A 23,688-nucleotide genomic window follows, 5' to 3' on the forward strand; every position below is an offset into this window, starting at 1 on the left:
GGGAACCTTACATAGGCTTAATTTAACAAGATTGGTGGAACAGATGGAGGAGGATTTTAAGAGATGGGACATGGTGCCCCTGTCACTGGTGGGTAGGGTGCAGGCGATCAAAATGGTAGTCCTCCCGAGATTCATTTTTGTGTTTCAGTGCCTTCCGGTGATGGTCACGAAGGCCTTTTTCAAGAAAATTGAGAAAAGTGTCATGAGTTTTGTGTGGGCCGGAAAACCCCGAGAGTGAGGAGGGGGTTCTTGTAGCGTAGCAGGGATGGGGGTGGGGGGGGGGGGGGGGGGTGGGGGGTGGGGGGGGGGGCTGGCACTACCGAGCCTAAGTGAATACCACTGGGCCGCCAATATCTCAATGGTGTGTAAGTGGATGGGAGAAGGTGAGGGAGCGGCGTGGAAGAGATTGGAGATGGCGTCCTGCAAAGGAACCAGCCTACAAGTACTGGTGACGGCGCCGTTGCCGTTCTCCCCGAAGAAATACACCACAGGTCCAGTGGTGGTGGCAACGCTAAAAATTTGGGGGCAGTGGAGACGACGTAGGGGAAGGACGGGAGCCTCGGTGCAGTCCCCGATAAGAAATAATCATAGGTTTGTCCCGGCGAGAATAGATGGGGGATTTGGAGCATGGCAGAGAGCTGGAGTTGTGCAACTGAGAGATCTGTTCGTCGACGGGACGTTTGCGAGTCTGGGAGCGCTGACGGAAAAATATGGGTTGCCCTAAGGGAATGCATTTCAGTACATGCAACTGAGGGCATTTGCGAGGCAACAGGTGAGGGAATTCCCGCAGCTCCCGACGCAGGAGATTCAAGAGAGAGTGATCTCAGGGACATGGGTGGGGGATGGTAGGGTGTTGGATATATACAGGGAAATGAGGGACGAGGGGGAGATCATGGTGGATGAGCTGAAGGGGAAATGGGAATAAGAGCTGGGGGAAGAGATTGAGGAGGGGCTGTGGGCTGATGCCCTACGTAGGGTAAACTCGTTGTCCTCGTGCGCCAGGCTAAGCCTGATACAATTCAAGGTTTTGCACAGGGCGCATATGACCGGAGCAAGGCTCAGTAAATTTTTCGGGGTAGAGGATAGGTGTGGGAGATGCTCGAGAAGCCCAGCAAACCACACCCACATGTTTTGGTCATGCCCAGCACTGCAGGGGTTCTGGGTGGGGGTGGCAAAGGTGCTTTCGAAGGTGGTGGGGGTCCGGGTCGAGCCAGGCTGGGGGTTGGCTATATTCGGGGTTGCAGAAGAGCCAGGAGTGCAGGAGGCGAAAGAGGCTGATGTCTTGGCCTTTGCGTCCCTAGTAGCCCGGCGAAGGATATTGCTTATGTGGAAGGAAGCAAAACCCCCGGGCGTGGAGACCTGGATAAATGACATGGCAGGGTTGATAAAACTAGAACCGATAAAGTTCGCACTAAGGGGTTCGGCTCAAGGGTTCACCAGGCGGTAGCAACCGTTCATTGACTACCTCGCAGAACGATAAAGGAAATGGGAAGGTAACAGCAGCAACCCAGGGGGGAGGGGGAGGAGGGCTCGGGTGGGTCCTCAGGGGTGTTTTTGTATAGATATTTGTACTTGGTTATGTATATTCGATTGTTTGATTTTATTTCTGGAGAGTTATTATTTTTGTTATGGCAGTTGCCATGTAATTTATATATTATTTATTTATTTGTTAAAACGGTCACTGTGATTTATATTGTTTTATTGTTGTAAAAAGGTAAACCTTTGCATTGTTTTGTTTGGCCGAAAAATTTGAATAAAATATATTTTTTTAAAAAATGAAATGGGTTGGACACATGGCCAATTTTAACCCCGACATAACTCAGTGCATATTCGTACAACAATGCATTGTGTGCATTCATTCACTAAATGAATTGGGAGTTCAGATAATCAATCCTTCATGATATACAGGAACTAAAAATAGAAGTATGGCATCATGAAAATATGTGGGCCCACAAATTCGGGGAAAAATGAGTGTCACAGGAATCAGTATGATGTGTGCCATGTATGCAGTCAGCTCACTCTGGATGTATGCTGCACATAATATTGCTCAGGGCACCCTGTGGTTATCCAGGCCACCCACCTAAACTGCCATTACTCACAAGGCTGATGGTTTCAATGGAGAGCAAAAATGGAATGTAAAACTAGTGGTTGATTTAAATCCATCAGCTTCCTGTTGAATGGATTAGGTTAGAATTATTCCCTGGGCAAGACAGTCGTTCTTCACTTAATACCAGTTCATTTAAAAAAGAAACACCAGTTGAATGCAGAAGCTATCTAATTACCTTGATTCTGCTGTATTGACAGCTGGAAAAGGTCATTGCTAATGGTTTACACTCATGCAACATGCATCAATATCTAATATGTGTCAGACAGAGATAGGCAAATAGAAAGATAAAAGTGTGATTGAAGGAGAGAGAGAAGGAAAGACACAGTGGAGAGAAAAACAGGCAGTTTCTGACAATAGCGTTTAACTGACAGAGTGGCAGGTTATCCAGGTATTTCAGAAGAAAATATGGATAAGTCTAACCCAGCAATTACCACTTTAACAGCTTTCTCTCAGTCACCAGTAAAATGATGGAAGGATTCAGCATAAGTGCCATCCAATAACACTCATTCCCTAATAACCTGCTCATCAACATCCAGTTTGGTTCCTGTCAGAAACACTGTGCTCTCAACTTCATCACAGTTTTGATTCAGATATGGATTTCAGAGTTGAATTCGAATGGAAAGGTGAGAGGAACTGCCCTTGACAAGGGGGCAGCATGCAGTGGGTTAGCCCTGATGCCTCAAGGTCCCAGGTTCGATCCCGGCTCTGGGTCACTGTCCATGTGGAGTTTGCACGCTCTCCCCGTGTTTGCGTGGGTTTCGCCCCCACAACCCAAAGATGTGCAGGCTAGGTGGATTGGCCACACTAAATTGCCCCTTCATTGGAAAAATGAATTGGGTACTCTAAATTAAAAAAAAAACTGCCCTTGACATTAAGTCAGCTTTCAACCAAAAAGTCCGAGCATAACTAAGGTCTAAGGGTGTTAAAGAGAAAACACCGACACAAAGGAAAATGATTCCAGTTGTCAGAGGCCAATCATTGTAGCTCCAGAACATCACTCAGGATTTCCTCAGAAAATGCATCCTTGACACAGTCACCCTCAGTTGCTTCATCATTGCCTTTCCCACAATCATAGGTTAGATGGAGGACAACTTACTGATGATTCCAAAGCATTTAGCTTTATTCACAACTCATTTAGTAATGATGCAGCCCCTGATAGCCTAAGCAGCATTTCAATAGCATTTAGGCTTGAGGTGACAAATGGACCCATCATCCCTAAAGCAAGGAAGTCCTGCCCACTCCTTCAACAGTATCACCATCGTTTATGTTCCCCACCATAAACATCTTGGGGGCCACCACTGACGAGAAGCAAATCTGGGCCAGCGATACCAACATTGCAACGATAAAAACAAAGTAAAATGTATGTACTCTATAGGGAATGATCCCTCAAAACATTTCCACCATTCCCAGGGCTGAGATATAATGGAATAGTCACCAATTGCCACAATGGATTTGAAAACAGTACACTACTCAAGAAATTTACCATCATCCAAGAAGATAAATTTACTTGATCAGTGATTGCTCCTGTCACTAGATCCAATAGAAACTGCTCCATCACTGGGTCACTGTGACTGTAGAATTAACTACAGAATGCACTATTGCAATTCACCAAAGTCATTTTAACAGTACATCATTCCATGTGATGCCTACGGCGAAGAAGGACAAGCACAGGATAATCATGAAAACATCAGCATGTCCAATTCACACACCATCCAACTTCATCGTCACTTGTTCGCTATTCTGGAATTTCCTACCGTAGGCCATTATGGAAGCTCCATCGTAACAAGGACTGCTGCATCAGGGACAGGCCCACCACTGCCTTCTCAGGGCTACTGGGAATGAGCAATAAAAGCAGCGTCGCCAGCATCACTTATATCGTGAGAACAAATTGAAAAGTACTCACATATTTTGTAGTATTATTAAATTTAAGGATAAAATTATATTTTGTTAATTCAGTGGCCTTTGGAACAGAGTGAAGGAGAGACAGAAAGGTTTCGGGAGGGCGATTCAGCTAGCTACATACTCAGTTATAATAACCTACGTCCCAGGTAGAATTTTTTTTTAAACTGTGGAGATCCTAGATAATATGTTCTCTCCAGACAAATATAATGAACACATTCATGCCTATCTTAGTTGAGGTTAAAATCAGATCAGCCATGATCTTATTGAATGATGGAACAGCCTTGAAGGGCAAAATGGCCACTCTTGGGTCGGGTGGCCTCCTTCTGCACTGTAAATTCTATGATCTATGATTAATCTAGGACAAACGTTCGGCACAACATCGTGGGCCGAAGGGCCTGTTCTGTGCTGTATTTTTCTATGTTCTATGTTCCTAATATATATTTGTGAATTTTTTAATATGAACTTAGGACACCAGAGGCAGTGAAGTGGTTGGGGAATAAATAGGAAACATTAATTAAACCATGCAGAGCCAGATAGTTTTTAATTCTCTTCTTATTACAAATGGGTCTGTGCTGCACAGATTAGTGCTCGAGACTGTTTACAAAATTACTAAACAATTTCTTCTGCCAGGATGAATCTCCTCACACTGTGCATGCTCTATATGTTTATGAATGTGGATATCAGTAATTATTCAGTGTGAATTAGTTCCAAAAGATTTATGAAGAAGACAATTCATGATTTAAGGATGAGTCAGGTATGATACATATCAGTATTCAGTCACATTAACAAAGTGAGTCTGCTTCTGTAGTTTGTGGGTCAAATGCATGGGTGTTCACTTCATGTGAATCATCTTCTCTGTGCGTATCTCAGACACAATAACAAGCTTCTTATGCACAATAGATTCAGATTTTATCTCTTGGAAATTCATTAGAGGAAGCTTGAAATAATACCCTGCACTGTATCACACTCACTTCTTATTGTCAAAGTTATAACTTAGCCTACAAGTCACATTTGTGTTCACAGCAGAAATGAATGTCAAAGATATGCAAACTATTTTGGATAATATATGGGGAGAAATAGTTTTTGCAACGGTCATGGCGGCACAGTAGTTAGCACTACTGGGTGGGGTGTTCTTTCAGAGATTTGGTGCAGACTCAATGGGTCGAATGGCCTCCTTAATGCACTGCAGGTATTCTGTGACGACCTTATTGAACTTCTGTCTGATTCTGAAGATTTGATTTAAATTCTGAAAAATGTACGTTCATGCATTTACAAAGTCGCCAAAGTCCCAGAGGACTACAAGCTGCTTTCCCCTTTGAGGTGATTTAACCTGAGGATCACCACACCTCAGGCGAGGAAAAAGTTCATGAATAACCTCAGCCAGTACGGGAATTGAACCTGCGCTGTTGGCTTCGCTCTGCATCACGAGCCAGCTGTCCAGCCAACTTTGCTAAACACCTGCATTTATATCGATATATATATATAAAAATATGATGAAGCTATTCAATATTTTGATTATAGGATACTTGTGGGAAGAGTGTGTCTACATTTCTTGACATGACTGTGCTTGTACTTAATATAATGTGAGTCAAAGGGTTGAGGCTACTTGCTTGGTCTTGTTTCTTTACAATTAGATTCTGAGTCAAGGGCTGGCAGTGGGGTGAAAACCAGGCTGATTAGTGGCAATGCCAATTGCAAACATTCTCCTTTCTGGTCAGTGAGTGGCTGGCTGTGCTGGGAGGTGATTTACAACTACACTGGTCGGGATTTCTGCAGTTGCAGGAAGAGACAAAACAATAATCAATTTGATTTTAATTGAATGTTACTTTCCAGAAAAAAAAAAGTGGGCAGCACAGTAGCATTGTGGATAGCACAATTACTTCACAGCTCCAGGGTCCCAGGTTCGATTCCGGCTTGGGTCACTGTCTGTGCGGAGTCTGCACATCCTCCCCATGTCTGCGTGGGTTTCCTCCGGGTGCTCTGGTTTCCTCCCACAGTCCAAAGATGTGCAGGTTAGGTGGATTGGCCACGCTAAATTGCCCTTAGTGTCCAAAATTGGCCTTAGTGTTGGGTTTGGTTACTGGGTTATGAGGATAGGGTGGAGGTGTTGACCTTGGGTAGGGTGCTCTTTCCAAGAGCCGGTGCAGACCCGATGGACCGAATGGCCTCCTTCTGCACTGTAAATTCTATGATTAGGATATACTTCAGCTGGTTTAGCACAGGGCTAAATCGCTGGCTTTGGAAGCAGACCAAGGCAGGGCAGCAGCATGGTTCAATTCCCATACCAGCCTCCCCGAACAGGTGCCGGAATGTGGCGACTAGGAGCTTTTCACAGTAACTTCATTTGAAGCCTACTTGTGACAATAAGCAATTTTCATTTCATTTCATATCTTTGCTGTGGTTAAAGCTACACCCTGTAACTTGGTGTGATCCACTTTCTTGCAGTTAGTAGTGACTATTTCTAGCCCAGTGTTTCTCAATCATTTTTTCACGGGGCCCACTTTTACCAACCGGTGGACCTTCTTGACCCATGCTGGCTGACTTTAGCGGCCCATGCCGGTCGACCTTCGCGCCACACCATTATTGCTCACCTTTAAGCCTGCTTGGTCCTCATGATCTCACTTGTTTCATCATTCAATATTGCATTTCTGCTAAAGATTTCAGCTGACGATTTAAGTTCTTGCTGCATACTTTGAAAAAAAATCAAGAGGTCTTCAAATGCCTTTGAAGATTTGAGGGTTTTAAGCTTTCATTTGTCAGTGCTTCCCTCCATATAAAACATATGGGTGTTGCATCCTGTTTGCTTTGGCACAATTAAAGCCATACCTCCAGAAATCACCTTTCTCCTGCTTTGTTCCCGATTTCAGTTTCTTCTTAATTGTTTGTTCACCAGAGGCCCTGGGCCCTGGGTACAGCTCGCACCAGCACTGCTTTGTCCGTGGACATTCCTGAGAAACTCTCTCCAGCAGATTCAGTTGTGACATCCTGGCCTGTTTGTGTCTCTGGCCCTCTCTTCCTTATTACAAAGTGACCCATCTTCAGTTCTTCACGCAGTCCTGTTGCTTGCTTGCTGGCAGCTACATAATGGAGGAATCTCTCCTCCATGATTTTGCACCCAATGCACAAACGTACAGGGCGCGTGGCGTCAGTGTATGTGCCAGGTGCACAATCTTCTCTCTGCAGCTGCTTCTGGCAGAAGGACTCCATCATTCATATTTAAAGGCCGGTTGTGACTGGCATTCTTTTTTTTAACTTTGAAACTTTATTTCCAATACCTGATTTTTCCAAGTTTATGACTTTTTACGACTGAAAATTTAAACAATTTCAGTTGAATATGCGCATCCATACATTTACACACAAACTTTGTTTTAAATATATTCTCATTTCTTCAGAAATTTAAACAAATAGAGAAAAAAGTACAATCTTGTTTTTACTTTACAAACTATGACTTTAGACTAGTTGAAGTAACTTGTCAAACACACACAATGTCACAATACTGGTTGCACTGCAATGCACTATCCAAACATCCAAGTCATCTCCTTCTCCATTCTCACCAAAAACATTTACTTCCTGATTTCCAGAGAGTGGTGACACAAAGTGATGACCGGGTTGGCTTCTTCCCGCGTTGACATCTGTCAGCTGCATTGACTGGCCTTGTTTGATCGGTATTACTCTTTGACAAACGGCCGTTGAGCAGTTCGACCACAAAGCCGCAGGTCACATACTGTCGATCGGTGGTGGGGGACAAGCTGAGCAGCGTGCAAAGGGCGAGCAACAGAGCGGAGCTCCAGGCTGGGGCCACCACATTAGCATCGCACGCCCACATGGATGTCCGACAGACCCTGCCCCCCTCTGCGCGTGGTGACCAACACACAGCCCAGACCTGCACTACCCCGCCCTCTGAAACAGCGCAACCAATCAGGGGCTGCCTGCGGCCAGCCTTCTTAAAAGCCATTGGGGACTTCTTCCCGCAATCGGGAAAGCCACAACCAATTGCTCCGTGACCTTCCCAACACTCACCCACGACCCACCCTGGCTTGGTTTGAGAAGCTTTTGAGTGGGTCAACCCAGCGAGTATTGATCTGGGTTGTTGTTAAAAGGCTAGTCACCCGGACTGTTGTCTGAAATGACTGAGTGCAGGAGCATCACCAGAATATCTGGAAGGAAGTGGTTTTCTAGCCACACCCTTCCTGGTATTTTTCTGATATCGAGGGAGGAATTTGTGGAGCTTCTGAGGGATGTAATATCTATGATGTATGCTTTTTAGTCAGCCTTTGAAAGATTTAGTGCAGATAATGGTTTTGCTTGACTGTTTGCATATCTTGTGCCATTGTAACTCATTTAACAGACAGGGTAAATCTAATTTCTTGGCCTCCAAGTGTCATCTTGATTCAATGTAAAACTTTTCCCTCTGAGTCAGAGGTTGTTTTGTGTGTGTGTGTGTGTGTGGGGGGGGATTGCAAGCACAGGACGCACTCCTCCATGAAGTCAGCTTCTGGATGGGGGTTTAAAAGGCCACTAGGAACGGTGCTATGAAGATCATGGTGAAGAGCTTTCAGAACTTGTTCAATTACAGATGTTAGTCAATGCTCAGTATTCAGAATCAAAGGCAACTTGTCCACGGATTTGAGTCATGTATCCAGAGGATCATGCCAAGGAAGTGGCCATGGAAATGGCCGCAGCCAAGCAGCCCCTTGTTTTTCCAGTGACTGCTCATGGACCCTCCTGCAGGCAGTCAGTGAACAATGGAAGATGCAGATGTCATGTGATGGCACGAGGAAGCCTTCACATGTCAGCAAGAAAATCTGGGCAGAGGTGGCAGCTATAGTGAGCAGACGTGGGGTCGCCTTCAGGAACTGGGTGCAGTGTAGGAAGAGGGTAAATTACCTTTTGCACTCTGAGTAAGGAAGCTCCTTTGCATCTTGAATGAATGTATATCTATGGGAATGCATTTGGTGAGGTTGGAAGGTAGTAAGCAAACAAGTCAAGTCACCAAATTGACCTGTTCCCAGCAAGGCTTTTTAGGACTAAACAGGGTGGTTAGCATGCAGAGAAAAGGGAAGTCCAGCCATGTGTTGGTCACATGCACCAGCGATGCTGGGGGAGGAGCACATAAATCTTAACCATATCAAAGAGCGACTCATGAATCCACTCTTGTCCTCACAGGAGAAGAGGACGTACAATGCATTGAACAAAGTCATACTGGTAGTGGTTGTGCTGTGCTGACATTGATGGAGGAGGACATTTTAGAGTTGCCTTGCTAGCTTTGAGATCTGAAAATCGCTTTTTGTCACAAGTAGGCTTCAAATGAAGTTACTGTGAAAAGCCCCTAGTCGCCACATTCTGGCACCTGTTCGGGGAGGGTGGTACGGGAATTGAACCGTGCTGCTGGCTTGCCTTGGTCTGCTTTAAAAGCCAGCGATTTAGCCCAGTGTGCTAAACCAGCCCCTGGGTTTTGGAGGAGATTAAGAGTGATTCAATGTCGTGGGAGCAATGAGTCAAGGTTATGTCCACTTTTTTTTTATGTTCTCGCATCAGTATATGGTTGAATTGCAGTGCCCATTTGTAGAATGCAGCAGCTGCACAGTAACCCAGTAGGTATCACTGCTGCTTCACAGCATCATGGACCCAGGTTCGATTCCCAGATTGGGTCATTGCCTGTGTGGAGTCTGCATGTTCCCCCCGTGTCTGCATGTTCCCCCTGCGTCTTCCTCCCACAAGTCCCAAAAGACGTGCTTGTTAGGTGAATTAGACACTCTGAATTCTCCCTCAGTGTACCGAACAGGCGCCAGAGTGTGGCAACTGGGGTATTTTCACAGTAACTTCATTGCAGTGTTCATGTAAGCCTATTTGTGACACTAATAAAGATTATTACTCTGTTTCTTCTGCAGATGAGTGGCAGCATCTGCATCTGGGAGCTCCTCTCAGGGCACTTCTGATTATGTCAGCAGCTCCCGCACCGCTCTACCAGTGACCGCTTCATTTGAAGAAACTACGATGACTGAGGAGTGTTGCGCCACAGTGCAGGACTCTCCAGCCCAGTCAAGGACTTCACAACCATCAGCAACCAGAGGATGCTCACCAAGATCGCCCAGGCCAACTGAGTCAACAGCCTGCCTCCAATGTAACTGCCGTGTGACAGGGGAGCACCATGTCAAAGCATTCGCAAATGTTTTAAGACATCACAATAAACGCAAAAGGCAATCATAGGTGAAATCCTTATCTGTGTGACTTGTGTATTGTTGTCTATTTTTGTTCCATATCACTTCTTAAAATCGCACTTCATACCACATGTCCTTCTCACGTTAAGAGTGCTATTAAGATAGGAGATCTGCAACTCAAACCAAAAATGTAATTGAGCAAGATGGCTTTTTTCAGGAGGAGTTGCAGGAGAACAAGGGTATTAGGAGGGGTTCATGAGCTCTGAACGGAAATGTAACTGCAGCTTTTCAGTGGTATGGAGTGAGGACTTTGGAAGCTCCTTTGAATGAGATTTCCCCTGGTCGCCCTGGCTCGAAAAAGCTGCTATCCTGCTGGCTCCTCATCATGGCCCTGTGGCTGTGCAGGTTCTTCCTCGGTGTCTGTGTTGGAAACATTTGCAATTGTACATCACAGTTTTCTTCCTCCATCTGATCTCCCCGAGAGAGGGCCAGGTTGGTGCAGGACTCAGCACACAACGAGTAACTTGCCCCCTGGAGCATATGGAAGAGATCCTCCAGACCGGTCCAGGCAACAAAACCTCATTTTAAGGAGGCCTATCACCCTCTCACCGATGGCCCTTATGGAGGCATGGCTTCTGTGGTACTTCTTTTCATTAGGTATTCTTGGATGTCTTACTGGTGTCATCAGCCATCTTTTCGGAGGATATCCTTCATCCTCGACTAGCCAGCCAGCCAAGCATGCAATGGGGATGGAACGTTTTGGAACCTAGGAGTGACGGAGAATATGCGAGTCATAGCAAATCCCAGGATACTTTGCACAAAACTAAAAGATCAGCAACACTAGCTGGACTTGAGCCTTTACGATCACAAAGGCCTTATTCTCCAGCAGGCGCTGAAATCGGTGAAACCCACATGGGTGAAATCGGTTACACCCTGAATCTTTAGGAAGCCTGCAATAGCTGAAAATCTCTGCAAACACTCTGCCTGGCTATCCTCCTCTGTTCTGAAATGTATGAAGGCATTTATTTAACTTTCTGAGGAGTGCATCCATGACAAACTTTATGCAGCTGTGTGCTGTGGATTGTGACACATCGCAAATATCTCCTTCAGCACCCTAGCAGGAACTTGCAGCATAAAGATTGAGGGTGACAGTCACTTTCAAGCTATAGGCATGGGGTGCCCACCAACACAGTTGGATGCAATCTCAGGCCCAATTACCTCGCAGCTGGAAGTCACTGTCTCCCTTGAGAGATGGATCCTTCTCTTGCACTGCACTTCGGTCAACTCCAGACAGCTGGATTTAACTCTGTATACTCTTCCAGCAGAGTAATGGGGCCTCTGCTGGCCCCTTCTCTCGTGCACACCTTGCTGGCCTTCAAACCCTTCAGGGTTAAATGATTGGTCTTGAAATCATGCTCTGGGTGGCTGACCTCCTCTCCTTTTTTCTCCTCTTCTCCTCATCTGAGGAAGAGCTTCTATCTGACATAACAATCCCCATGTTTAAGCCTTCAGATGGCTGAGGTGCTCACTTAATGATGCTTTGGCCAGACTGTAAGTGCTGCTTCAAGGACAGGAGCCTCCTTTACCTCCAGAAAATATCAGGTATATGGATTACAGAGAAATGAGGTTCCAGCTTTACACAAGAAATGTTCACTCCTACCTTCACACTCTTTGCTCTACCATTGGCCTTACGTCCTGCCCTGGATTGAGAAAGTGCTCATCATGCATTCTCCACCTGCCTGTTCAGCCCATGCGCTGACTGTAAAAATGCATGGGCCTCGTAAAGTTGCCGTGCAAGGCCTCTTGAATTGCCTGAATTGGCTCTTTAATTGACCTTGGCGGGTTGCTGACATTGGGGCACCAAATTATTACAATGCAGCGTAATATCGTCGGAGGCCCCTCTATGTCACAGCATGTCGACAGCGTTGTGTACGTACACCCGCACCAGACCATTTAGGCTCCGGTGTCCTGCCCAATATTTCTCCCTTAACTATAACCAGCAAAAGAGATTATCCAGTAATTATCTAATTTGCTATTGGTTGCACTTGCTGTGTACTAATTGGCTGCTGCATTTTCACATGAAACAACAATGATTATGTGGGTTTCCTCCGGGATCTCCGGTTTCCTCCAACGAGTCCAAAGTTGTGCAGGTTAGGTGGATTGGCCATGATCAATGTGCGGGGTTACGGGGATAGGCTAGGGTAGTGAGCCTAGGTGGTGAATTATTCCTTGTGTCTGAATAAAGCTCGTAGTCTTACAGTTGAAGTAGATGCTTTATTTCTATGAGTTCATTCTCTCTCCAGCACTTATACTATGTTACATCTGAGCTGCCTGTCTGTGTCCTGCTCACCAGCTGCCGTTCCTGTGTAGATTGCCCTGACTTCCTGTTTGTCTATGTATATATACATCTCTGGTGCTCCCTCTAGTGGTTACTTAGTTGTAGTGTATTTACATTAACCCTTTGTGTATGCACAGTGATGCATATCACTATATCCCCCCTTTTTTCTTTTTAAATATTTTCTGTACTTTGTTAGAGAAAATTGTACAAAACAGGTAGATAAATGATGATATGTTCAAGTTGTGATGATATTGATGATTATACAAAGCCAATTAATATTTATGATTCCAATCTTAATTTAAAAAAATTATGAGTCCAAATTTTATGAATTTCTTCGGTTGAGTTTTTTGTTCTGTTGTTGACGTGATGATATTGATATTGTAACTTCTTTGTGAATGTCATCAGTGTTCTTGTTTTTAAGTTAGCAACAAATCATTACAAGGTGTTCGAATGGTCGAACCACTGATGTTGACTGCCATGGACTTTTTTCTGCGCTTGTGGTATCTATTTAGTGTGTCATCTGCCTTGAAAGCTGGTGTGCTTGTTTGTTCCGGAGTTTTTGTTGTTTTCATTGTTGTTCTTGTTGTTGTTGTCATGCTTGTTGTTGCTGTTGTTGTCTTTGTTATGCTTGTTGTTGTTTTTGTTGTTGTTCTTGTAGTTTTTGTTGTTGTGCTTGTAGTTTTTGTTGTTGTTCTTGTTGTGCTTCTTGTTGTTTTTGTTGTTGCTGTTGTTGTTCTTGTTTCTGTTGTGCTTCTTGTGGTTTTTGTTGTTCTTGTTGCGCTCAATGACTGTTCTGTGTGGCTAATTTGAGTCATTCTCAAATTTATTTGTATCAGTGTCCTTTGTGGTATCTGATGTTTCATTGAGCATTTCTTCTTAAGTATTGTGAGTATGATCTGATGTTGCATTAATCTTGCTGACATCAGTCATTTGTGGTGGATTTGATTCCTCTTCTTTGCTTCCTTGGTGCTCCTCTTCTGGAGTCATTTCTGGTTGATTTGAATCATCTTTGGTTTCTTGGTGCTCCTCTTCTGGAGTCAAAATCTTGAATATTTCATTTTCTTGTCGGTAGTTTAGAGTAGATGAGGTTTCAATTCTTGTGGTCACACTAGACTCATGAGTGGTTGTGCTTTGATTGTCAGGTTCTTTTGTACAGACGAGCTGAGATCTGTCAGTCTCGCTGTAATCTTGCACATCTTGTATGGGAATTGTGATTTCTTCGTCACTTGTCTCACATACAGTGGGTAAACTTACATTGTCTTCTTGTTGATTATGTGAGCTTGGTAGACTTTCATAGTCTGCTTCTGGTTGCTCAGATAAGGTTGATAGACCTTCATGGTCTTGTTCATGCATGGACTTCGCTCTGGAGTCTTTAGTTGCTTCCATTTTGGAGTTTGTCAACGAGCTCTCTGTGGAGGCTTGCGTCGCTCTCTGTGTGAGATCTTTCATCGCTCTCTGTGTGGAGTTGTGCAGTGTTCTCTCTGTGGAGTCGATCTGTGCTCACTCAACGGAGTCGTTCAGTACTCGCTGTGTGGCACTGTTTTCTTCTTGGGTATTTGACAAGTTGCTGTCATCCAATGTATCGTAGATCTGCCATTGCATCATGGTATTGGATTCATCTACCATGAGTAGAGTCGTGTTGAGCTTTTCAACCTTGTCGCTGATGCTATGATTAGCATATCTGAATAATTCAGCCATGTCTGAGTAGTATTTTTCGATAAACAAATCATGTTTTTTTGTTTTGGATTTGTTATTGTCCTCTTCATGTTCAATGAACAAATCATCTTCTTTGGTTTCGGATTTGTCATTGTGCTCTTCACTTTGGGTGGTGCAAACTGCTTGTTCCAGGGTGCTGCGAAAGTTATGTTCAACTGCTCGTAGAAGTTCTGGCATTGTTGTGCCTTTTGAGGTTACATTTGTTGGTTTTGTGCCTTTAACAGTCTTGTTTATGATTTTTGGGCATTTTCCCTTTAAGTGGGCATGGTCCGAGTCGTCAGACGTCATGACGCTCGTGATGTAAAGCTTGGGAATCGATTGCGCATGCGCAAATCGATTTTTCTTCACTGTGCGCTTTTTCGCAAACTGCGCATGCGTGGCTTGCGCATGCGCCGATCCCTCTTCGATCTGTGCACTCTTTTTGTTCAACTGCGCATGCGCGGTTGCAGTTTCCTGCACATGCGCAGGCCCAGATTTGCATCTTTTGTTTCCCGGGCAGTTTAAAATGTGCTCAGACTCCATTTTAACTTCTTCAGATCCGCGGAAAATAACTTTTTTGCCGTTTCTTCTTGTTAAAAAATTAAAGTTACTTTTTTCTTGCGATCTGCACTTGTCAATCGCGATTTCCAGCATTAAACCTTTCTGTTCTGATGATTGTTTGTGTTTCGCAACACTCATTCCCTGTGCAATTTGGTCTCTGAGCATTGAATGTCTTAAAGCAGCATTGTTACTGGTGTTACAGTGATCTTCAATTTTTTTAAGTATTACTTCTAATTTGGTGTTGTCTTCACCTTTCAAGTAATTAAAGCAGTTATAGATTTCTCTAACTTCATGTCCTGCTAGTAGAAGTGCTATTTTCATTTCTTCTGAGGCCGTGCTCAACTCATTAGCTACGATATATAGTTTGAACGTTTGTTTAAAAATTTTCCATCTATGACTTAAATTACTGGTTGTTTTCAGCTGCGGTGGAGTTCCAACGAGTCTCATTGACACAGCGAAGTCTCCCCACATACGAGCTTTCTTCTGTTTTCAATCTTGCTTTGTCTGCCTCTTGTGTAACCTTCTAGTAAGCATTCTGAAGTTTCCTGCTACCATGTATTATTCCTTGTGTCGGAATAAAGCTCGTAAACTTACAGTTGAAGTAAATGCTTTATTTCTATGAGTTTGTTCTCTCTCCAGCGCTTATACTATGTTACATCTGAGCTGCCTGTCTGTGTCCTGCTCACCAGCTGCCGTTCCTGTGTCGAGTGCCCTGATTTCCTGTTTGTCTATGTATATATACATCTCTAGTGCTCCCTCTAGTGATTACTTAGTTGTAGTGTATTTACATTAACTCCTTGTGCATATAAAGTGATGCATATCACTACAGGTGGAGCGCTCTTTCGGAGGGTCGGTGCAAATCCAATTGGCCGAATGGCCTCCTGAACTGTAAGGCTTCTGTGGATTCCATAGATTACTTCAAAAGTAACTCACTGATCCTGAAGCACCTTGGGACATCCTTCCCTCAGATAGCTTAATCCTGTCCTTTCACCATGGAAGTGACCATTACAGTGTATTAGAGTTGTTCCCTCATCTAGAAATAATGATTGCTGTCATGCAGTAAGAGAATGACATTTGTTTGGTGAAACAACCTTATTGTTCCTTCATGGAAGAGACTAGTAATCTGTTTCTCATCCTAGGCCAAGGTTCGACCTGAAGTGAAGCCCCCTGAGAGCTCCTGTTAAACAGATTGAGGTGAGGCTCATAAATGCAATGTAATCTTCAGGGAGGCACCATTTTCTTCCTGCATCAGAGGGCCACAGTATCAATGCTGTTTTCCTCACTCCCTGTTAGCATTTTCTGAGGGTCTATAAATGCTAAGATATTCAAAGGGCAGTTGCCTCTGGTCTCCACTGCCAGTCATGGGTTTAATTAAGAGGCCAGGGACCAAGCCATTATCTCTTGGATTTTGCTGTTAAGTGTCTGAAGCCTGGGAGGACAAGTCACTCTTAAATTGTCATACAGGTAGGTATTGGGTGAAGTAGGTAATCTCTTGATTATAATGGGCATTGTGTCTGCTTAAGGGAGGGAAATGAGACAGAATTTAGTGCAAACCTGAGATCTGTAAAGCACATATTGACAGAGCAAAGCAGAAAGTGGAACAAAATGCATTATCTTGGTAATGAACAAAACAAAATCAATAACTTGAGGAAATGGCTGTAATTTTGCTCACCAATCTCTGCAAGAATAGCAAGTTTTCTTTCATTACAATTATTCAACAACTCATTTTGTTAACAATACCTGATCTATTGTGGAGTGAACAGATGGCAAGTGAAACAGGCAAAGCTGTAAGTAATGCTTTAGAAATCTTAACCCTATCTGTCATCTTACTAATTTCAGTAAATTCTGCAAAGCTAACATTTGCCTTGTGACAAAATGTTGCAGCTATGCTTATCAGACTGCCGGGCGAAAGCATTTTATTTTGTACCCTGGAATGAGTACAATTAAATAGTCGCCCAAGGAGTTGATAAAGCAAGCCTATTCGATGTCAGAGCATATCCACTAAAAATAATAATCTTTATTGTCACAAATAGGCTTACATTAACACTGCAATGAAGCTACTGTGAAAAGCCCCTAGTCGCCACATTCCAGCATCTGTTCGGGTACACTGAGGGAGAATTCAGAATGTCCAAATTACCTAACAGCACGTCTTTTGGGACTTATGGGAGGAAACCGGAGCACCCGGAGGAAACCCACGCAGACACAGGAAGAACGTGCAGACTTTGCACAGACAGTAACACAAGCCGGGAATCGAACCTACGACCCTGGCGCTGTGAAGCAACAGTGCTAACCACTATGCTACCGTGCTGCCCACACCACAATATTGGTGGAGCCATCTCTCACAAATTGAGGATACTGCACACTGGTATTCTTTTTCATTGTAGTAATACAACATTGACCTAAGGAAAATAGTGATTCAAATTCAGAAGAAATGCCTGCTTTAGAGAATGTGCAGGAAAGGTTTATGAGAAGGGTTGCAGGGATGATGGGTTTCGAGTTACATGGGTAAATTGGACAAGTTGGGGTCATTCTCCTTGGAGAAGAGAGGATTGAAAGGTGTAGCCACGTAAAATGGCTGCGTTCCGATTAATCTGGCCAAAACCGAGTTTAAAATGGCTAACCCGAAAGACTGCTGGGAAAAGCAGCTAAGAAGACACAAGCAGGCAGCTGCAGACAGTATTGCATATTCGGCTCTGGGAAGTTAGCCCAGATCGATACTCAGGGCTATCAACAGCCCATCAACGCAGGTATTTGCAGTTGCATTCAGGACTGTTTGCAGCCCATCTATCCAGACATCTGCAGTTAAATCGGCTATCCCCGGGAACAATTGCAACATATTAGCAATTGAATACCGGGCCAGACCTGTCGGCGCCTGCAGTGGCCGAAACAAAGACAGGTGAGCGACCACCCCCCGATCGAGGAATCGCCTCACCATTGGACACATCGACCCCAGAGATTGGGGACAGATCCAATCACTTGGGACTCAGGGTCAAGGGCCACCCCGGGAGGCGGGAAGCCCCTGGGCCCTATAAAAGTCAGGGGCCAAGTTCAGATCTCTCTCTCTCTCCTCTTCACCTGCTCGAGACCTTCGCAAGAACAGCAACCGGCAACAGTAAGTTTGAATCCAGCGATCGCTATCCGGTAGAGACACCTAGCCACCGACCTGTAGCAGCCTTTTGAATCCCGCGGGCCAGATCTGATTGGACAAGCCATTCATTTCCCTGACCTGGTGGGCTCTTCCTAAGTTAAGTATTGGCCAGTCGTGATAGGTTTATTATATAGAAAGTAGTATTAGGGTATTAATATTGCTTGTTGTATGTAATAAATGACCGTTGTTTTAATCCTTACTAAGCGGTGTGCTGTATTATTAATCATAACCTGAACTTGAACCACGTGGCGGTATCATAAAGATACCTGGCGACTCATGAGCAAAGGTGACGTAATCAGAGCAAATAGACTAAGGTTAAAAAGAGCAACAAAGGCCAATTGAAAGAGGAGTTCAAAATTATGAGGGGACTGTACCAAGTTGATAGGGAGAAACTGTTCCCAATGGGACAAGGGCGAGAACCAGAGGACACCAATATAAGGTGACTGGCAAAAGAACGAATGGCAACATGAAGAAAATGGTTAGCAGCAAGTGGTTAGAATTTGGAATGCACTGTCTGAGAGTTTGATTGAGGTAAATTCAATCATGTCTTTCAAAAAGGAATTAGATATGGTGCTTAATAGAAAATAATTGCTGGGCGTTGTGGGGAGGGATGAGGAATGGGAGTAGCTGATATGTTCTTGCAGAGAACTCGCACAGACACAATGGGGTCAAATTGTCTCCTTCCATGCTGTAATCATTCTATGATTCTATTTAATGTGATGGTGTGGCTGAGTCAAATGCATGCACCATTACCCAAAGAACATGATTAAATTATGTAGACTGTGTACTCCATAATTTACTTTTTGTATACACTAGTTTTCAAGTACTCTGAAAATGAATGGGTACATAGGACCATCCTGATTTAAACCATCAATTTTTGCCAGTGTTGCAACAATCTATCTAAAAGCAATTACCAGTGTTTATTTAATTTGCAGTTAATCTACATTTCAGCAATATTTAAACGTCTTGCCTGATAATCTAGAAAAACACATAAAATATGACAAAATCCAAATAAATGCCTGAGAAGTGTTTTGATAATGAATGCTTTCGTTGCAGGAATTATTTCCTGCACTCTACTCTGCCCATTCTTTAGCATCATGAACTGACGTTGATACCATCCCTCTTGTCCCTGTGTTAAAATTATTTATTTCATTGTAAACCAGAAGATGTCCAAATGCAGATCTTTGAGCACACTATTAGCCATGTGCTGCCAGTCTTAAGATTGGCCACAAGTCTTTCTTCTCTGTCTCTTTGCCATTTCTATTTCTATTTGGCAGATTACTAAACACCTTCTGAAAATTCAATATAGATTGAAATTAAGCAGGTTCCTTCATTGAATTTTCCTTGTTACAACTCTATCCACCATCATCCATTGCCATCCTTTACTTTTTATTCCCCCCATAGTAAATTGAGGCAGGAGCCTGTTTTTTAAACAAATCTAAACTTTATTGGGAACACACAATGGGATGTTTACAGGCTTGGCACCAACTTACTAAGCAGAGCGCAGCACTGGTTCCGCTCACTGATTGATTGACTGGAGTAAGGAGCAACCATTCCCATTACCACAGCCCCCCATCTCTTCTCCTCTATAGCTTAAGAACTCCTGACTCTTAACAATAATATCTGTTAATCTAAACTAACAGATCACACTGCAAATTTAAAGCTAACCATGCAAAGTATATTGCATTGCCCATCTCCAAACTCACTTGTTCTGTATCTTTACATTTCTCCCTTCAATATCTGGACTTTGCTCATATTTGACTTCCTTGACTTTTGGATTTCTCTGCCATCAAGGTCACCCTACTTTGTCTGACTGCCATGATTCTGCTCTGCTACTCAGTTACTCAAGTTTTAAGGTAACCTTTTCCAGCCTGCTTTACCTGCTGAGCTCCTGCCTTGTTTTAACTCCTACTCTTCCAGAGCCCACAGAAATAACTCAAGATTTACCGATGGCGGGTCTCCTCTCCTCACTGGAATTGATCAAAGGTTGCACTGCAGAGGCGCCAACCAGTTTAGTAAAGAATATTGTCTGGAATTTGTTATAATCCTCATTCAGATTGGTAACTTTAAAAAATATATACATTTCCCTGCAATGAACATGAAGAATTACACTCAAGATTGAGTTTCAAGACTTATACTGTAACAAACAAACTAAAATCAACGTTGATGAAACATAGCTTAGTACGCAACTAAATGCACTAAACTACAGAAAGAGTACTCCCCATTAACTTCTTAACACAATCAAAAATGACATGCCATGCCATGTTTATACAATGCACAGCAGAAATGTAAGGCAGAATTTTACATTCTGAAGATTACGTGCGGTGACAGGTGGGAAAGTCGGTATGATTCCTGTTGGGCAATGAAGTGGATTTCCATGCCTGGCTTTCCACTTTTCAGTTCATTAATTATGCACAAGCAAGGTGCTTCTTAAATCTCATGGCAAGCAGTGATTTGTCCACCCTATTGTTACCTCATGGGGCCAAAGGCCCTGATGCCATATTTAATCAGCACCCACACAGAAATCACTCACTGTAGGCCAAGTATGTGCTGAAATTCTAAATTAACATACCGACCAATTATTGTGAACTCCACGGTCCAGTGAGGCCTCCCTGTGGATTCTTTTCCTGCAGGAAGTGAATGAATGATTTCATGGGCTCTGCCAGGGCAAGTGAACTTTCTACTCACATCAAGCTCACACTCTCACAGGACATCAGGCAGTCTAAGGGGTCGGGTCCGTAGGGCTGCCACTCGCTACTACAGATGGGACACCAACAATGATTGTCTGCCAGCCATATTAATCTGGCCAACCCCATGTAAGATCCTGCACAAATGACATCTTAGTGGAAAGGGCTCTGCCGACAGAGCAGTCACACATGTTTCTGCAATACTCTTTCATCCATAATGGTCACAGTCGATCCATCTGTAATTGATGGAGAGAACCAAGGCCAGACAGGGTACCCCAGAGGTGAGGACACTCTGTTCCCATGGGACGTAGGCCGCAGAGCTTGCTGGTGAGGACTGAGATCATTCCTGTGTGGAAAGTGAGATCAACCTTCCCCAAGAAGCTTGTAAGGGTCCATCCTGTATACTTTGGCCACATGTGGACAATGACTGTGAGTGACCTAGAGTGTAGGAGCCTGCCTAATCAATCACAATCTCTTTTCTCTATTCCAGCTACCAGCAGGAAAAGGCGGAGGAAGAGTTCAAGAAAGCACCTCAGCCCTCAGACCACTTTAGATGAGGAAGCCAAGGATGAAGAGCCATCACTACGTTCACCTGGACCCTCCACTAGGGCAGATACATGCACCTCAGTTGGTCTTAGTTCGAGAGTAAGTGAAGGGTCATTATATTGTGATTACCACCTCATCAAGATGTGTCCAAAGCGGACGGAAGCTGCAACAGCCAACGTCTCTGACACTCAGAATCCGAGTCCGATGATGAGCCTCTGCGATCGACCCAGAGAGAAATGTTGGAGATGCTGAGACAGGCAGGGGAGGGCAGATTTATTATAGACCATCACTAGACTGCAACAAAGAATGGAGGTGTCCGTCCATCTTCTGTCTGATGTAATTGCTCTGGTATGCAAGCGCATCAAAGTCTCCATGAAAAGGGTGGAGGCTGCCTTGGAGACTCAGAGCCAGCAGTATCTATCAGATTTGTTCTCAGACCTGTACACCATTGCTCTAGCTGTGGGTGCATTCTGACAGTGGGTGGGCGAGAGGGGAATGGGGCACTTCAACCTTCCTTCAGGTGCTCCATTTCCTCAAGGAGTCTAAGCAGGGTCCTCAGGTACCTAAAGGGTGCTGGACATCAGACATTCACCACAGTATCAGCACCCTGGACACTTCCAGGTTCAGTATCAAGATACAGCTTCTACATTAATCATGAGTGAGAGTTGGTGTTTGGAGTGATGGTGCTGTCCAGATGTAGCTCCTTCTTGAGATGGTCCAGCACTCATCAATGACAAATGTTTTTCCTCTGAGAGCTGCCTTGATAGGCTGTTGGAGTGCTTTTATATGTGCAATAGCATTTCAGTCTCTTGAAGGATGCCATAGCCACTGACTTGTTGGCTTCATGGTTGAAAGGGCTGCAGTGTGTGCAGTTGCTTGAGGATGTGCGGATGTGTAGTGCTAAGCATATTCCTCAGCAGACATAAGGTCCTTAGGATAATGCACCTTTCAAGGATGATCCTATCATTAGGGCTGAAGATGACATGCTTCTTCAATTGTGAGATTGTTGGTCTTTCGTGGCGTATTGATGATGACAATGAAGCTATTGTATTGTTCCCTGCATTGAGGGGTGATGACAACAGCACTCAAAACAATTTGTCCTGAAACAATTTTAAAGCAATTTGCCTTCACCTTATTCCTCCTGGAAACTTGTAGCATATGAGGTTGTCGTGAGCACATCTTCTGAATTGTACCTCTACAATGACATCTTTATGTGGGTCTTGTGGTTCATCTCCTTCAACATCCTCCTCGCTTGAGACATCTAGCTTATCCATGTCTCCCTGTAGATAAACAACCCCGTTTGCAGCAACTAGTGAAGATGAAACAACATGGCATCCTCTGAAGTGAGTAAAGAAGGTCGCTGCCTGATCAATTCAGACATCCGAAATGCATACTTCAGAAGCCTATTCTTGTGGCTGAATGTGCAGCATGTTATCTCTCCGCCAATGCACTCTGTTGATGGTGGACAGACATCATCAGCTAAGTATTTAAGGGGTACCACTTATCCCTGAGGAGCCAACCCTCAAAGCATGAAGCTCCCTCAAAGGATTGACTCAAAATGAACAAGCTCCCTGGGTACCTTGCACAAACATCCATGACCTGTTTTCTGTGATGTTATGGGCCAGGGTTTAGAGAACCCCAAAGTGTATCATGGAGTTCACCTGACCCACAACGTTTAATAGATTGTGGTATGGGGAACACACTGCCCACTCTACAGGTGTGGTACAGCAGAAATGGAAAAGTATTTTTCAAAGCAAAACAATGTTTATTCTATGAACTCAAGTTGACCTTTTTAAAACATACAGTGAACATCTTAGCAACCATGAATTCAAATACAACCCCCAAAGAATACAATACTAAGTGATCCTTAATAAATTCCCAAACAACATCCAGGAGACAAAAGAAAATCGCTTATTGTCACAAGTAGGCTTCAAATGAAGTTACTGTGAAAAGCCCCTAGTCACCACATTCCGGCGCCTGTTCGGGGAGGCTGTTATGGGAATCGAACCGTGCTGCTGGCCTGCCTTGGTCTGCTTTCAAAGCCAGCGATTTAGCCCTGTGCTAAACAGCCCCTTTTAACAGGAAACACCTTTTAACAGGAGCACACCAGGTTTACATTCACTGCTGAGAACATTTATAATTCTGAATTCACCAAATGATCAAGAGATAGTCTTTTCATGGCAGAGAGAACGACAGTACACCTGCTTTGTCTGGCTTCAGCTCCAACACTGAAACGAAACCAAAAAACACAGACACACCCAAGCTTTTCTCAAAGTGAAACTAAAAAGCAGAGCCAGAGCTCAACTCCACCCACACTCTGACATCACTGCAGAAACAAACATTTCTTAAAGCGACATTCTCATGACAGTGATCACAACTTAGCTGGACATTCAAAGAGTGAAATCCTTCTCCTAAGCCGCTGCCAGAAAGCTTTCAAGGCCGCATGTGAGCAGTCAATAACACCCTCACTTCTGTAAGCCTGAGATCACAATGAATCTCACAGCCCTGGCAGCCAGGTTTTCTCATTCCATGTGGAACTGCAA

The sequence above is a fragment of the Scyliorhinus torazame genome, chromosome 13, assembly GCF_047496885.1.
Source record: "Scyliorhinus torazame isolate Kashiwa2021f chromosome 13, sScyTor2.1, whole genome shotgun sequence".
Taxonomy (NCBI): Eukaryota; Metazoa; Chordata; class Chondrichthyes; order Carcharhiniformes; family Scyliorhinidae; genus Scyliorhinus; species Scyliorhinus torazame.